General features: G+C 39.9%; 1 long non-coding RNA gene and 16 other non-coding genes across 17 annotated transcripts; 11 read left to right on the top strand and 6 right to left on the bottom strand.

Moving 5' to 3' along the window:
• The first annotated feature begins 2,473 nt into the window (after window positions 1–2,473).
• Window positions 2,474–4,472, top strand: LOC145224279 (uncharacterized). The gene is made up of 3 exons (XR_013859604.1): window positions 2,474–2,645; window positions 4,221–4,269; window positions 4,347–4,472. It is a non-coding gene; the product is annotated as an uncharacterized LOC145224279 (long non-coding RNA).
• Window positions 4,473–6,036: 1,564 nt separating this feature from the next.
• On the top strand, window positions 6,037–6,109 carry Trnak-cuu (transfer RNA lysine (anticodon CUU)). Its single transcript has one exon. It is a non-coding gene; the product is annotated as a tRNA-Lys (tRNA).
• A 325-nt stretch (window positions 6,110–6,434) lies between these two features.
• On the bottom strand, window positions 6,435–6,506 carry Trnap-cgg (transfer RNA proline (anticodon CGG)). Its single transcript has one exon. It is a non-coding gene; the product is annotated as a tRNA-Pro (tRNA).
• Window positions 6,507–8,054: 1,548 nt separating this feature from the next.
• On the top strand, window positions 8,055–8,127 carry Trnak-cuu (transfer RNA lysine (anticodon CUU)). Its single transcript has one exon. It is a non-coding gene; the product is annotated as a tRNA-Lys (tRNA).
• A 570-nt stretch (window positions 8,128–8,697) lies between these two features.
• Window positions 8,698–8,770, top strand: Trnak-cuu (transfer RNA lysine (anticodon CUU)). The gene has a single exon. It is a non-coding gene; the product is annotated as a tRNA-Lys (tRNA).
• A 562-nt stretch (window positions 8,771–9,332) lies between these two features.
• Trnak-cuu (transfer RNA lysine (anticodon CUU)) lies at window positions 9,333–9,403 on the top strand. The gene has a single exon. It is a non-coding gene; the product is annotated as a tRNA-Lys (tRNA).
• A 971-nt stretch (window positions 9,404–10,374) lies between these two features.
• Window positions 10,375–10,446, bottom strand: Trnap-agg (transfer RNA proline (anticodon AGG)). The gene has a single exon. It is a non-coding gene; the product is annotated as a tRNA-Pro (tRNA).
• Window positions 10,447–10,583: 137 nt separating this feature from the next.
• On the top strand, window positions 10,584–10,656 carry Trnak-cuu (transfer RNA lysine (anticodon CUU)). Its single transcript has one exon. It is a non-coding gene; the product is annotated as a tRNA-Lys (tRNA).
• Window positions 10,657–10,990: 334 nt separating this feature from the next.
• Trnap-agg (transfer RNA proline (anticodon AGG)) lies at window positions 10,991–11,062 on the bottom strand. Its single transcript has one exon. It is a non-coding gene; the product is annotated as a tRNA-Pro (tRNA).
• A 137-nt stretch (window positions 11,063–11,199) lies between these two features.
• Trnak-cuu (transfer RNA lysine (anticodon CUU)) lies at window positions 11,200–11,272 on the top strand. Its single transcript has one exon. It is a non-coding gene; the product is annotated as a tRNA-Lys (tRNA).
• A 2,399-nt stretch (window positions 11,273–13,671) lies between these two features.
• Trnak-cuu (transfer RNA lysine (anticodon CUU)) lies at window positions 13,672–13,744 on the top strand. Its single transcript has one exon. It is a non-coding gene; the product is annotated as a tRNA-Lys (tRNA).
• Window positions 13,745–14,738: 994 nt separating this feature from the next.
• Trnak-cuu (transfer RNA lysine (anticodon CUU)) lies at window positions 14,739–14,811 on the bottom strand. Its single transcript has one exon. It is a non-coding gene; the product is annotated as a tRNA-Lys (tRNA).
• Window positions 14,812–14,948: 137 nt separating this feature from the next.
• Trnap-agg (transfer RNA proline (anticodon AGG)) lies at window positions 14,949–15,020 on the top strand. Its single transcript has one exon. It is a non-coding gene; the product is annotated as a tRNA-Pro (tRNA).
• A 336-nt stretch (window positions 15,021–15,356) lies between these two features.
• On the bottom strand, window positions 15,357–15,429 carry Trnak-cuu (transfer RNA lysine (anticodon CUU)). Its single transcript has one exon. It is a non-coding gene; the product is annotated as a tRNA-Lys (tRNA).
• A 136-nt stretch (window positions 15,430–15,565) lies between these two features.
• Window positions 15,566–15,637, top strand: Trnap-ugg (transfer RNA proline (anticodon UGG)). Its single transcript has one exon. It is a non-coding gene; the product is annotated as a tRNA-Pro (tRNA).
• A 326-nt stretch (window positions 15,638–15,963) lies between these two features.
• Window positions 15,964–16,036, bottom strand: Trnak-cuu (transfer RNA lysine (anticodon CUU)). The gene has a single exon. It is a non-coding gene; the product is annotated as a tRNA-Lys (tRNA).
• Window positions 16,037–16,173: 137 nt separating this feature from the next.
• Trnap-cgg (transfer RNA proline (anticodon CGG)) lies at window positions 16,174–16,245 on the top strand. The gene has a single exon. It is a non-coding gene; the product is annotated as a tRNA-Pro (tRNA).
• The last annotated feature ends 386 nt before the right edge of the window (window positions 16,246–16,631 follow it).

Here is a 16,631-nt window from a genome sequence, read left to right as displayed (position 1 = left end):
TCTCAGAAGTTCTATATTGCTCGAGAAAGAAGCCTCACTGTCTCAGCGTTAAGGCCAAAAATAAATGACAAAAAATGGAGAACAAATGTATCAGGCAAATAAAAGATCAATAGTTGCATCAAAATTGAACTTTTCGAGCTTTCGCCGAAGCAAAATCAGCGATAATATCTTCGAGATCAAGTTTTTGAACGTAGTCTCTTTCTCTAGAAAGAATCGATAGAGCTGATAGCCGATCATCATTCATGGTAGAACGTAAATAAGACTTTATCATTTTTAGCTTTGAGAAACTCCACTCACGGCTTTTATTTTTGCAGTTATTGACAACAGTATTGGTAGGCTAAGCTATGCTATAGTAATAGAGTCAAAAGTATCTGTTAATGAGCAAGTAGGCTACTGGTTCACTAAGCCAAGTGTTTGCCTAGAAAAATATAATCCTGAGTAAAGCTTTTTCTAGCTCGAAAAATTCCTAGCACAAAGAGCAACACCTTCTCATACCACAACCTCACTGATACTGAGTTCACCAGAAAAACAAAGATCAGTTTCTCGCTCCAGCGAAAACCTGTTGGAAATGGTTAAATCTAGCTGTTTGAGTTATTTTTTTTCCTCAAGGGACTTGTGTTTGTAAGAGACAACCATGTTATGTGTGCTTTACAACTGGGGGTGCCCCTGAAGGTCTTAGGTGCCTCACTTTGAAGTGAGTTTTGACAAATAAATAATTTGAATTATGAAAAAAGGCTTACAGATTCAGAATCCTGATAAAATTTCCTTTTTTATAAGAACAAAAAACGTCTTTTGAAAAATATTGACTTTTATCCAGAAGTGTCCCCTTAAGTCATTTTGCCGCCCCCTTGCAGCCTGCCGCCCTTGGCGCAGAGCCAGAACCGCCAAGTGGCTGCTACGCCACTGCATGGGTCATTTTAATTATTTGTAAACCGTTTTGAAATTAGATCAAATTTCAACTGTTTTTTGGAAAACTACAGTTGTCGAGATTTGTGTACAGCTGGGGTGGGGAACCTGCGGCCCGCTTGCTTTTTTAATGTGGCCCGTCACAATTTTGTTAAATTACAGTATACAACATAGCATATAAACAATAAAATGTTCATGTACAAATGACCTCGACATTACTGGTTATCTCCCCATTCCACAATATGACGCCATCCTTTTCTAAACATTCAACCATAGGCGCCGAGTTTTACAAAAATGCAAGGTGGCGGACATAAAATATGACGTCACTAATGCGAGCAACTACAAGAACTCAAATTCAAAGTCAAACAAACTTTCCATAGAATGCAACGTTCGTCACAATCGATGTTTTACATAATGTTAAGTTGGCATTTTCAACACGTTGCTGTAACGTTTATCATTGGCTTAGCAATTTTAAGAAAATGTTTTGTCAAGGTTAACACCATTTATTACAATACATTTACACACAACAATGGCCCAACATTCACTGGCTAACAATTGTTTGTTTGACGTCATAAACAATTCGGCACTAACCAAAACTGTTTGCAGTTTGGAGGCACGTTTTGTTGCTGTATCGCCAGCACGTTTGTTGAAAGCAAAATTGTCCCAAATTTTCTTCCGATTTGACGATATTTCGTACGTTACAGCAACAAACTAACCAAAATATCCACAGTGGCCGCAAAGGAAAAATCAAATCTGGAGCGATGAAATATAAAACCACTTGTGTGCTTAGGGTATTTTTACACGGAATCGGAAAATAAAAAATATTAGGCCCGCCCGAAAATGTTGCGCAAATCATGCGGCCCGCGATACTAAGTAGGTTCCCCACCCCTGGTGTACAGCAATGAATAACAGGAATGTGTAATTTGTTAGAACTAAAATCCAAATCTATTTTCAGAAGGAAGGACAAAATAAACAAATAAATTGCAAAATTCAAAATTTTTCATTAGGGCGTTTTTGTTTACTTTGTTAACATATTCGTGCTGAAGTATGACAGGTTTTAATTAGAGCCCGAATTCCAGACGCCTTTCGTTACTTGGCATCGTGCTCCAATACATATTTGGCAAGCAACACGAAAAGTCGGCTATTGGCGCTCAAAGATGTGTGCGGCAAATTAGACATTTCCTAAAATAAGTTGTAACGTTCCGTGAACGCGCCCCGGTTACGAGCGCGGAACGTCACACGAGGGGAGAGTAGAAACGCGCTTACTCAAGGCCTCCAACAATCTGTCCGCACAGACAGGTGTTTTACGGATCTTTTTATGCGAATTCTTTAAATGCTGAACAAAGAGGGCGATACGAGGCAATAGAAAACCTTTGTTGTGCATTTATCGGACGCAAAAGGCGTTTATTTTACTTATTATCCCGCCTAAGATGCTCTAACTTGCAGTGTTTTTAGTTAGTGGGTCACTAAGCAAGGTTTCATGCCGCAGTGTTTTCACTGGGCGTTTACTTGACTTGCTGCAGCCATATTAACTCTATAATATATGCTTTATATATTTTTAGAGTAGAATATTTCTAGAATGCGTTTTCATCGATGTGTATTTTGTATGATTGTTCGCTGAGGCTTCTGATGCTGTTTAGGCAATATACTTTAGGATGTCAGCAACAAAAATCTGATACTTTGCAGTTTTCTTCGACAAATTACGAGCTAGTTGATAGCCTACTATTATTTCGATTCAGGTAAGACTTCAAACCGAATGCTTTCCCCAAACTACTGTAGTGTATAGTCCATAGACAACAGAAAACACTCGAAAATAAAGACAAGCCTTCAACCTTATATGGTTTGCAAAAACTATCGCATACTTACAATAGTTCACACAGCACAATATCGCCCAATGTTTGAACTCGATACAGACCAGGCATTTTGGTCTACGCTCGAATTAGCAGTGGTTTATCTTAGATAAGTGGCTTTACACATATTTTCTATTTAAGGTTGTGGATATGATAAATTAACGCGTTATCAGATCCATGTTATTGCAAAATGTATTACCCTTGAAGCTATCCCATACATAGGCTGAATCTATCAACCACTTGGTCTTGCGAAGTTGTGAAGGATATATATATGCTGCGAATTGTTCACTGGATTGGCCTATTTTTGAACATAAGGCACAAACACTGCAAAAATATTTACAAATTTTTATTAACGCGTAGTGTATGCTAGACAGGTGCAGATTAGGCTGTTTTAAATGTTCAATCACTAAAGAACGTGTCGCGAGGATACCAGACATGATTTCGCTACGAGTTCGTAGCAGACAATGGTAACTGTTCGAATTTCGTTTCAAGAAAATACTTAATGTTTTCATGCTGTAAAGCAGTGGTTCTCAAACTTTTTTTGTTGCGACGCCTCTGGAAAAGTTTTCTGGACTTGCGACGCACCAGCAAATAAAAGGTATTGAGGAAACTTAACAATAAACAGTTAATTTAAAATCTATTAAACAGCACTTAGAGAACAATTTTAGCCTAACTGTTTTTCGACAAAGTTATAAAACTGCACTCAACACTTTTAGTGCACCCGGCAATCACGTGCGGGCTTTTGTTAATTGTTTCAATAATTGCGCACAATTGCATTGTCTTGTCTGCTGCGAGGTCTCAACAGCATCAATAACGAATTACATTGAAAGTAATGTTTCAACTTACGCACAATATAAACTGATGCACAAAATTTACTGCTGCAACTCATGCACAATAATCACTTAAAACTTTAGCTAACAATTATACGTTATAACTACCTCAAGCATTTGCTAGAAAAGTCGCCTTTGTTACTTCACATAATCAAGTTTAATGCCCGCCAAGCGTCGCTCCAGACACGCGCCTATCACGCAATTGCTGCTTGTACTGTTTGGTCTCGACGTACATTAACGGACAGCCGCGTTTTTGATCAAAATCTTTTGAGGTAAATTTACGTCAGAAGCCGTCAGCGAGTTGATCAACCACAAATCTGCAAAGAACACTCATCGGTATGACGAAACCATCTGCAATGTCCAAAGCTTACGATTTGTGTTAAGTGCTTATCGTTTGAAGATGCACTAAGCTTGTTACGAAACCGACCTTATGTGGTCAAAGTAGTACATGTAATATAGCCTATGGTTAACCGGACGAAGCTTATTAGGAAACCCACTTCAATCGTGATAAGTTTGACTGCACTAGAAATCTTCTTTAGTTGTGGAAAATCGTATATTTAGCAAATAATACGATAAGTCATTCACTGCATTTTTGGTTTAATGAATAAAGTTGGTATTTATTTTGTGTCAACAGGCGCACTGCTTCTGCAGAAAGGACTGCAGTGACTTTTTAACGACACGGAGTAAGTAGATTTCATACCCACAAAGCCAAACTTTTTAAAGTTTTCTTTTGATGAGAATAACGTTGTTTTTATTGCAGTATTCGCCAACTGCCTAGACTGCACACATCAAGGGCGCTGCGATCATCTCGATCAAGAAGAAATTATGATAAACTAGGGGCCTCGGGCATAACGTACATTTAAGATGTAATAAAACAAGACAAACATGTGTGGTTGGTAATTTTAAGTTTTTTTGACAGAATTTTGGAACTGTTCAAAAGTCTATTTAGATGGCGATGTTAAACATAATTCAATCATTTATTTCTGCACAATACCAAAACTGCCTATCTATCTTAAAAACGGCCTGAAACCCGTAACAACGGTTTAGCGCCAAAGAGCTTTATAGATGCCACAGACTGGTTTCACTAATAGTAGTCTTATTTATGCAAAACAAATAAAACATTTAAAAAAATTGCACGACACCTTCAACAATTCTAATGAAAGCGATTTATGGCAAACGGACAAACCAAAAGAGCTCGAGAAGAGATAAAAAAAAACATGAGAACAGTGAAACACAAAAAAACAAAGGATAAAAGACAAAACTAAACAGACCTAAGACAGATACAGAAAGAAATACAAACAAGAATTTATTGGATACGACAAATATCAACGCAGACAGAAAGACAAACAAACACAAATAAAAAGAGAGACGCAAAACAAAAATTGCAAACACAGAACGACAAATATTATACGAACGAAAACAATTATACAGGACAAAACAAACAGAAACAACTAGCTTTCTAGACGTTTGGCGCTAGTACAGTGTTTATGTAATCTTTTATCGTTTGTATGTCCGGTATCAAATTTAGTATGACAAAAATAAAAATGGGCAAACAAATATGTTGAAAATAAGACTATTTATAAAGCAGAAAATTAATCAATGAAACACAAAGTAAAACAAACACAAAACAACTAATCACAACACAGCATGATACTGTATAAAACAAGAGACAAACAAAAATACAGTGTGATAATAACACACCAACAAAAGTACAACAAAAAGCAATGCCAACAGATAAAAACAGATACAAAACATTATTGTGTGTTCGTTCGATTCGATCCAGCGCGGCCTTTATGTTTCGATAACCCAGTCATTCAAAATATACTTGTACGTTGCGAAACTGTTGTAGAAGGGCTCGTCCGGGATTTGAACCCGGGACCTCTCGCACCCAAAGCGAGAATCATACCCATAGACCATTTTTATTGGTAATGAAAAACATCCATAGCCACCGGAATAAAGTTAAAAATTAACATTCTTTGAACAAGTTTTTTATGTTTACCTGCGAAGTGTGCCGCAAAAGAAAATTGTAGTTTTTTAATGTGCCGCATGCTCAAAAAGTTTGAGAACCACTGCCATAGACCAACGAGCCGATGTGTCAACTGCATGTATACACAATGGTTATTATAAACAGAAAGTTCGAACCTTTGCCATTATCGTATGTTCACCCATATATGATGTGTATTGCTTGGGAGGTTTACGCATTTTGAGTCGACTGCAACCTTGTTCGCCCGGCTAGCTCAGTCGGTAGAGCGTTGGACTTAATGTGCCGCATGCTCAAAAAGTTTGAGAACCACTGCCATAGACCAACGAGCCGATGTGTCAACTGCATGTATACACAATGGTTATTATAAACAGAAAGTTCGAACCTTTGCCATTATCGTATGTTCACCCATATATGATGTGTATTGCTTGGGAGGTTTACGCATTTTGAGTCGACTGCAACCTTGTTCGCCCGGCTAGCTCAGTCGGTAGAGCGTTGGACTCTTAATCCAACGGTCGTGGGTTCGAGCCCCACGTTGGGCGACATTTTGTGCGAAGTATTTGATTGGATAAGACTGATTTTGTTCCGACAAACTGGCTGATTTGGAATTCTTTTCAAGTGTTTGGCATAACTTGTATCAAAGCATTCGACACAAAGACAACATTTTGTTTAAGTGGAAATTATATTGCATTGAACAAACAAACTGTTCAAAGATCGAAGTAAGAAACCTTGCGTTTACGCATTTAATTGTTTGTTTATGATAGATTTGATTGTAAGACACGGAAGCGTACTATATAAGACAGACGTTTATCGATAACCCAATCATTCAAAATATACCTGTACGTTGCGACCAAAAGTGTTGTAGAAGGGCTCGTCCGGGATTTGAACCCGGGACCTCTCGCACCCGAAGCGAGAATCATACCCCTAGACCAACGAGCCGATGTGTCAACTGTGTGTATACATAAGGGTTGTTCTAAACCAGTGGTTCTCAACCTTTTTTACTATGCGACCCCCTTTAGAGATTTTCTAACACCACGCGACCCCTATACATACGCACACACACAAGAAGTTTAACTACCAGCATGTGTTGATTGTGTTCATCACACATTTGCAATCTTAACGTGGCTGCAATATTTCGGCGTTTTGCTGTATTCCGGAAAACCCCTTTTTTTCACTAACTATTTCACTATTTCGTGTTTTTTTTATGTTAAGAAAAACCAAAACCCGCAATTATAGAAGTATACAATCGCAAATAATGTTGCGCCCGTTCTAAATCAAACGGTCGTGTGAGTTACTACATGCTAAACAAAAGTCACAGGGAAAGTTTTTATGATACAGATAAAGTATTCCGTGTTCGGTTACGTCTCCGCGACCCCCTCAAAAGTGCTTGGCGACCCCTTGGGGGGTCGCGACCCCCAGATTGAGAAACACTGTTCTAAACAGAAAGTTCGAACCTTTGTCATTATCGTACATTCACGCTTAAGTGATGAGGCTTTCCTTAGGTGTTCAAGCATTTTGAGTCGACTGCAAACTTGTGCGATCGGCTAGCTCATTCTTTTCAAATGATAGATTTGATTGTAAGACACGGAAGCGTACGACATAAGACAGATATGTTTCGATAACCTAGTCTTTCAAAATATACTTGTACGTTGCGATCAAAACTGTTGTACAAGGGCTCGTCCGGGATTTGAACCCGGGACCTCTCGCACGCAAAGCGAGAATCATACCCCTAGACCAGGGGTGGGCAATTAATTTTTAAAACGGGCCACATAAGAAACCTGACTTATGTCCGAGGGCCAAACCAACGATTACTTGGTTAAACTTTATTCAACATTGAGCGTTGTAATGCAAATATTTATAGTTTGCATAAAAAATAATCGGGCAAATTGACATGAAAAACAACGATTAGCTTGCAATATTACGCTGAAATGTTAAAACCCAAAGTGTTTATTCAATTAAGATGATCAAATTTGCGTTTAAGCTTTCCAGTTTGTAAAAATCAGATTTTTGTGTTTTTCGCATCCACGCTGTATTATTTTGACACAAAAGAGCACTATAGGCTCTATCGCATAACAATGGGTTGACCAACTTGTGTTTCATGACGATTTTGACCAGCATCACACGTAGCTGTTCGCCTACGCACGTGCATCACTTTACGTAATCATACATAACAAATGTCTTTTTAAAATAACAGCAAAATTGCCGTATTTCATGCACAGCATATATAGATCTATATTGGATTGATGTTTTAATTCACTTAAACGTCACGCGGGCCGAACAGGGACAGCCAACGGGCCGGATGTGGCCCGCGGGCCGTAAAATGCTCAGGTCTGTCCTAGACCAACGAGCCAATGTGTTAACTGCTAGTATACATAAGGCTTGTTCTAAACAGAATGTTCGAACCTTTGTCATTATCGTATCTTCACGCTTATATGATGTGTATTGCTTGGAAGGTTTACGCTTTTTGAGTTGACTGCAACGTTATGCGCCCGGCTAGCTCAGTCGGTAGAGCGTTGGACTCTTAATCCAACGGTCGTGGGTTCGAGCCCCACGTTGGGCGATATTTTGTGCGAAGTATTAGATTGGATAGGACAGATTTGTAGTTCCGACAAACTGGCTGATTTGGAATTCTTTTCAAGCGTTTGGCATGACTTGTTCCAAAGCATTTGACACAAAGACAACATTTTTTTCAGGTGACAATCATATTGCATTGAACAAACAAACTGTTTGAAGTTCGACGTATAAAACGTTGCGTTCACTCATTTAATTGTTTGTTTGTTTTTTCAAATGATAGATTTGATTGTAAGACACGGAAGCGATAAGACCGATATGTTTCGATAACCCAGTCATTTAAAATATACTTGTACGTTGCGACCAAACGTGTTGTAGAAGGGCTAGTCCGGGATTTGAACCCGGGACCTCTCGCACCCAAAAGCGAGAATCATACCCCTAGACCAACGAGCCGATGTGTTAACTGCACATATACATAAGGCTTGTTCTAAACAGAAAGTTCGAACTATTGCCAATATAAACAGAATGTTCGAACCTTTGCCATTGTCGTACGTTCACGCTTAAGTGATGTGTCATTCCTAAAGTGTTCAAGCATTTGGAGTCGAGTGCAAGCTTGTGCGCCCGGCTAGCTCAGTCGGTAGAGCGTTGGACTCTTAATCCAACGGTCGTGGGTTCGAGCCCCACGTTGGCCGATATTTTGCGCGAATCATTAGTTTGGATGAGGCAGATTTGTAAATCGGACAAACTAACTGATTTGGAATTCTTTTCAAATGTTTGGCATGACTTGTATCAAAGCATTTGACACAAAGACAACATTTTGTTTAAGTGGTAATTATATTGCATTGAACAAACAAACTGTATAAAAATCGAAGTAAGAAACGTTGAGTTCACTCATTTAATTGTTTGTTTGTTTTTTCAAATGTTAGATTGTAAGACAAAAATTTGATTGTAAGACACGGAAGCGTACGATGTAAGACAGATATGTTTCGATAACCCAGTCATTCAAAACATACTTGTACGTTACGATCAAAACTGTCGTAGAAGGGCTCGCCCGGGATTTAAATCCGGGACCTCTCGCACCCAAAGCGAGAATCCTACCCCTAGACCAACGAGCCGATGTGTCAACTGCATGTATGCATAAGGGTTGTTATCAACAGAAAGTTCGAACCTTTGTCATTATCGTATGTTCACGCTTATGTGATGTGTATTGCTTGGGAGGTTTACGCACTTTGAGTCGACTGCAACCTTGTGCGCGCGGCTAGCTCAGTCGGTAGAGCGTTGGACTCTTAATCCAACGGTCGTGGGTTCGAGCCCCACGTTGGCCGATATTTTGCGCGAATCATTAGTTTGGATGAGGCAGATTTGTAAATCGGGCAAACTAACTGATTTGGAATTCTTTTCAAATGTTTGGCATGACTTGTATCAAAGCATTTGACACAAAGACAACATTTTGTTTAAGTGGTAATTATATTGCATTGAACAAACAAACTGTTTGAAAATCGAAGTAAGAAACGTTGAGTTCACTCATTTAATTGTTTGTTTGTTTTTTCAAATGTTAGATTGTAAGACAAAAATTTGATTGTAAGACACGGAAGCGTACGATGTAAGACAGATATGTTTCGATAACCCAGTCATTCAAAACATACTTGTACGTTACGATCAAAACTGTCGTAGAAGGGCTCGCCCGGGATTTAAATCCGGGACCTCTCGCACCCAAAGCGAGAATCCTACCCCTAGACCAACGAGCCGATGTGTCAACTGCATGTATGCATAAGGGTTGTTATCAACAGAAAGTTCGAACCTTTGTCATTATCGTATGTTCACGCTTATGTGATGTGTATTGCTTGGAAGGTTTACGCACTTTGAGTCGACTGCAACCTTGTGCGCGCGGCTAGCTCAGTCGGTAGAGCGTTGGACTTTTAATCCAACGGTCGTGGGTTTCCAGCCCCAAGTTGGGTGATATTTTGTGCGAAGTATTAGATTGAATAAGACAGATTTGCAATTCCAACAAACTGGCTGATTTGGAATTATTTTCAAGCGTTTGGCATGACTTGTTTCAAAGCATTTGACACAAAGACAACATTTTGTTTAAGTGGTAATTATATTGCATTGAACAAACAAACTGTTCAAAGATCGAAGTAAGAAACGTTGCGTTCACGCATTTAATTGTTGGTTTGTTTTTTCTAATGATTGATTTGATTGTAAGACACGGATGCGTACGGTATGAGACCGATATGTTTCGATATCCCAGTCATTCAAAATATACTTGTACGTTGCGACCAAAAGCGTTGTAGAAGGGCTCGTCCGGGATTTGAACCCGGGACCTCTCGCACCCTAAGCGAGAATCATACCCCTAGACCAACGAGCCTATGTGCCAACTGCATGTATAAACGAGAATTGTTCTAACCAGAAAGTTCGATCCTTTGCCATTATCGTATGTTCACGCCTATGTGATGTGTATTGCTTGGAAGGTTTACGCATTTTGTGTCGACTGCAACATTGAGCGCCCGGCTAGCTCAGTCGGTAGAGCGTTGGACTCTTAATCCAACGGTCGTGGCTTCGAGCCCCACGCTTGGCGATATTTTGCGCGAAGCATAAGATTGGATGAGACAGATTTGTAAATCAGACAAACTAGCTGATTTGAATTCTTTTCAAATGTTTGGCATGACTTGTATCAAAGCATTTGACACAAAGACAATATTTTGTTTAAGTGGCAATCATATTGCATTGAACAAACAAACTGTTTAAAGATCGAATTAAGAAACATTGCGTTCACGCATTTACTTTTTTTTTTTTTTTCGAATGATAGATTTGATTGTAAGACACGGAAGCGTACGATATAAGACAGATATGTTTCGATAATTCAGTCATTCAAAATATACTTGTACGTTGCGACCAAAAGTGTTGTTGAAGGGCTCGTCCGGGATTTGAACCCGGGACCTCTCGCACCCTAAGCGAGAATCATACCCCTAGACCAACGAGCCTATGTGCCAACTGCATGTATAAACGAGAATTGTTCTAACCAGAAAGTTCGATCCTTTGCCATTATCGTATGTTCACGCCTATGTGATGTGTATTGCTTGGAAGGTTTACGCATTTTGTGTCGACTGCCACATTGAGCGCCCGGCTAGCTCAGTCGGTAGAGCGTTGGACTCTTAATCCAACGGTCGTGGGTTCGAGCCCCACGCTTGGCGATATTTTGCGCGAAGCATAAGATTGGATGAGACAGATTTGTAAATCAGACAAACTAGCTGATTTGAATTCTTTTCAAATGTTTGGCATGACTTGTATCAAAGCATTTGACACAAAGACAATATTTTGTTTAAGTGGCAATCATATTGCATTGAACAAACAAACTGTTTAAAGATCGAATTAAGAAACATTGCGTTCACGCATTTACTTTTTTTTTTTTTCGAATGATAGATTTGATTGTAAGACACGGAAGCGTACGATATAAGACAGATATGTTTCGATAATTCAGTCATTCAAAATATACTTGTACGTTGCGACCAAAAGTGTCGTAGAAGGGCTTGTCCGGGATTAGAACCCGGGACCTCTCGCACCCAAAGCGAGAATCATACCCCTAGACCAGAGGCGGGCAACTTCCCCAGTCGGCGGGCCTGATATGGGAAAATGAAGTACTTGGCGGGCCGGATTCCTGAATCGATACATTAATCGCGTATTTATCCAGTGATTTAAAACGGATTTTTGACCACCTAAACCAAATACAATCAAGAACGTCACAATTACAATACAGTCCAAACAATCTAACTGACAAACATAAAATTATTTACCACAGGAAATTTAATGCATACACCACAGACTTTGATACTGCTGAAACACTAATTAGGCGTGTGGAAACAAAGGAAACCGTGAAAGCAGGCCACACACAAGGTTGGCAGTTATGTCGTAACAATGGACGTATGGTGCAATGGTAACAACGGCGAGAAAGTTTTTTACTATCGGGGAGCGTTACTGTCCGTTACAACTATAATTTGACGTAGTAAGCAAGTAGTGGGGGATTGTGGCAGACTGTGGCCGCCGGCCACATTATCATGTAAGACCGGATACTGTCTGCGGGCCGCTTAAAATTCCGTCGCGGGCCGGATCCGGCCCGCGGGCCGTATGTTGCCCGCCCCTGCCCTAGACCAACGAGCCGATGTGTTAACTGCATGTATACATAAGGCTTGTTCAAAACCGAAAGTTCGATCCTTTGTCATTATCGTATGTTCACGCTTATGTGATGTGTATTGCTCGGAAGGTTTGCGCATTTGTGCGAAGTATTAGATTGAATAAGACAGATATGTAATTCCAACCAACTGGCTGATTTGGAATTCGTTTCAAGCGTTTGGCATGACTTGTTTCAAAGCATTTGACACAAAAACAACATTTTGTTTAAGTGACAATCATATTGCATTGAACAAACAAACTGTTCAAAGATCGAAGTAAGAAACCTTGCGTTCACGCATTTAATTGTTGGTTTGTTTTTTGAAATGATAGATTCGTGGGTTTCGAGCCCCACGTTGGGCGATAGTTTGTGCGAAGTATTGGATTGGATAAGAACAATTTGCAGTTCCGATAAAGTGGCTGATTTGGCTTTTTTTCAATTCTTTGGCATGATTTGTACCAAAGCATTTGACACAAAGACAACATTTTGTTTAAGTGGCAATTATATTGCATTGAACAAACAAACTGTTTAAAGATCAAAGTAAGAAACGTTGCGTTCACGCATTTAATTGTTTGTTCGTTTTTTTCAAATGATAGATTTGATTCTAACAAATGGAAGCGTACGATATAAGACAGACGTGTATCGATAACCCAGTCATTTAAAATGTACTTGTACGTTGCGACCAAAAGTGTTATAGAAGGGCTCGTCCGGGATTTGAACCCGGGACCTCTCGCACCCTAAGCGAGAATCATACCCCTAGACCAGGGATGGCAAACCTTTTTAGTTGAATGGGTCAAACATGATATTAAAATTCGGAAAGAAAACAAAGTGGGTCACATATTTTACTACATGTCAGTGCTAAGATACTTGTTGCAGCATCTTTCTGCAAGTCTTGCAATCCTAGGTAGTTTTCAGTTTATTACGCGCAGTAGTCCTATCATAGCTGAGACGATTCCTGGCACTCGATTTTATGAAATTCATGTGTGAAAACAAAGATTCGCATAAATATGTGGAACCGAACAGCATCAACAAAGGTACAACAAATCGTTTACGTTTAAATAAACATTTCTGTTGCCTCACAATTGACTCAACAATCTGTATTTTAAGACATTAGGAAGTCTAAAGTTAACTGTTGTGTTGCTTTTTAATCTTGGAAGTCTGGTAACCCTACCTATAGTAATCAGTATAAATTTGTGAAATTACAAGTGGGTCACCGGAATTCACGTGGTGGGTCACTTTGTGACCCGCGGGTCAGTGGTTCGCCATCCCTGCCCTAGACCAACGAGCCGATGTGTCAACTGCACGTATAAACAAGAATTGTTTTAACCAGAAAGTTCGATCCTTTGCCATTATCGCATGTTCACACCTATGTGATGTGTATTGCTTGGAAGGTTTACGCATTTTGAGTCGACTGCAACCTTGTGCGCCCGGCTAGCTCAGTCGGTAGAGCGTTGTACTCTTAATCCAACGGTCGTGGGTTCGAGACCCACGTTGGGCGATATTTTGTGCCAATTATTAGATTGGATGAGACAGATTTGTAAATCAGGCAAACTAGGTGATTTGGAATTCTTTTCAAGTGTTTGGCATGGCTTGTACCAAAGCATTTGACACGAAGACAACATTTTGTTTAAGTGGGAATTATATTGCATGTAACAAACAAACTGTTCAAAGATCGAAGTTAGAAACCTTGAGTTCACGTATTTAATTGTTGGTTTGTTTTTTTCAAATGATAGATTTGATTGTAAGGCACGGAAACGTACGATAAAAGACAGACGTTTATCGATAACCCAGTCATTTAAAATGTACTTGTACGTTGCGACCAAAAGTGTTATAAAAGGGCTCGTCCGGGATTTGAACCCGGGACCTCTCGCACCATCAGTGAGAATCATACCCCTAGACCAACGAGCCGATGTGTCAACTGCACGTATAAACAAGAATTGTTATAACCAGAAGCCGGGCGCACAAGGTTGCAGTCGACTCAAAATGCGTAAACCTTCCAAGCAATACACATCACATAGGTGTGAACATGCGACAATGGCAAAGGTTCGAACTTTCTGGTTAAAACAATTCTTGTTTATACGTGCAGTTGACACATCAGCTCGTTGGTCTAGGGGTATGATTCTCGCTTCGGGTGCGAGAGGTCCCGGGTTCAAATCCCGGGCGAGACCTTCTACAACACTTTTGGTCGCAACGTACAGGTATATTTTGAATGATTGGGTTGTCGATAAACGTCTGTCTTATATAGTACGCTTCCGTGTCTTACAATCAAATCTATCATAAACAAACAATTAAATGCGTAAACGCAAGGTTTCTTACTTCGATCTTTGAACAGTTTGTTTGTTACATGCAATATGATTGCCACTTAAACAAAATGTTGTCTTTGTGTCAAATGCTTTGGTACAAATCATGCTAAACAATTGAAAAAGCCAAATCAGCCACTTTATCGGAACTGCAAATTTTTCTGATCCAATCTAATACTTCGCACAAACTATCGCCCAACGTGGGGCTCGAACCCACGACCGTTGGATTAAGAGTCCAACACTCTACCGACTGAGCTAGCCGGGCGCACAAGTTTGCAGTCGACAGAAAACGCGTAAAAATTCCAAGCAATACACATCACATAGGCGTGAACATACGATAATGGCAAAGGATCGAAGTTTCTGGTTAAAACAATTCTTGTTTATACGTGCAGTTGACACATCGGCTCGTTGGTCTAGGGGTATGATTCTCGCTTAGGGTGCGAGAGGTCCCGGGTTCAAATCCCGGACGAGCCCTTCTAGAACACTTTTGGTCGCAACGTACAAGTACATTTTAAATGACTGGTTTATCGAAACGTATTTGTCTTATATCATACGCTTCCATTTGTTACAATCAAATTTTTCATTTGAAAAAAAAAAAAAACAATTGATGCCTGAACACAACGTTGGTTACTTCGATTTTTGAACAGTTTGTTTGTCCAATGCAATATGATTGCCACCTAAACAAAATGTTGTGGTTGTGTCAAATGCTTTGGTAGAAATCATGCCAAACACTTGAAAAGAATTCCAAATCAGCTGGTTTGCCTGATTTACAAATCTATCTCATCCAAACTAATGCTTCGCGCAAAATATCGCCCAACGTGGGGCTCGAACCCACGACCGTTGGATCAAGAATCCAACGCTCTACCGACTGAGCTGGACGGGCGCACAAGGTTGCAGTCGACTCAAAATGCGTAAACCTTCCAAGCAATACACATCGCATAGGTGTGAACATACGATAATGGCAAATATTCGAATTTCTGTTTTGAACAAGCCTTATGTATACATGCAGTTAACACATCGGCTCGTTGGTCTAGGGGTATGATTCTCCCTTTGGATGCGAGAGGTCCCGGGTTCAAATCCCGGACGAGCCCTTCTATAACACTTTTGGTCGCAACGTACAAGTATATTTTGAATGACTGGGTTATCGAAACAATCTGTCTTATATCGTACGCTTCCATTTGATAGAATCAAATCTATCATTTGAAAAAACAAACCAACAATTAAATGCGTGAACGCAAGGTTTCTTACATCGATCTTTGAACAGTTTGTTTGTTCAATGCAATAAAATTGCCACTTCAACAATACGATGTCTTTGTGTCAAATGCTTTGATACAAGTCATGACAAACACTTGAAAAGAATTCCAATTGCCTGATTTACAACTCTATCTCATCCAATCTAATACTTCGGGCAAAATATCGCCCAACGTGGGGCTCGAACCCACGACCGTTGGATTAAGAGTCCAACGCTCTACCGACTGAGCTGGCCGGGCGCACAAGGTTGCAGTCGACAGAAAACGGGTAAACCTTCCAAGCAATACACATCACATAGGCGTGAACATACGATAATGCCAAAGGATCGAAGTTTCTGGTTAAAACAATTCTTGTTTATACGTGCAGTTGACACATCGGCTCGTTGGTCTAGGGGTATGATTCTCGCTTCGGGTGCGAGAGGTCCCGGGTTCAAATCCCGGACGAGCCCTTCTGCAACACTTTAGGTCGCAAAGTACAGGTATATTTTGAATGATTGGGTTATCGAAACATGAGTGTCTTATATCGTAAGCTTTCGTTTCTTACAATCAAATCTATAATAAACAAACAATTAAATGCGTGAACGCAAGGTTTCTTACTTCGATCTTTAAACAGTTTGTTTGTTCCACTTAAACAAAATGTTGTCTGTGAGTCAAATGCTTTGGTACAAATCATGCCAAACAATTGAAAAAAGCCAAATCAGCCACTTTATCGGAACTGCAAATTTTTCTTATCCAATCTAATACTTCGCACAAACTATCGCCCAACGTGGGGCTCGAACCCACGACCGTTGGAGTCCAACGCTCTACCGACTGAGCTAGCCGGGCGCACAAGGTT

The sequence above is a fragment of the Phallusia mammillata genome, chromosome 4 (assembly GCF_965637545.1).
Source record: "Phallusia mammillata chromosome 4, kaPhaMamm4.hap1.1, whole genome shotgun sequence".
Lineage (NCBI taxonomy): Eukaryota > Metazoa > Chordata > Ascidiacea > Phlebobranchia > Ascidiidae > Phallusia > Phallusia mammillata.
This window is presented reverse-complemented; position numbering and strand designations above follow the sequence as displayed.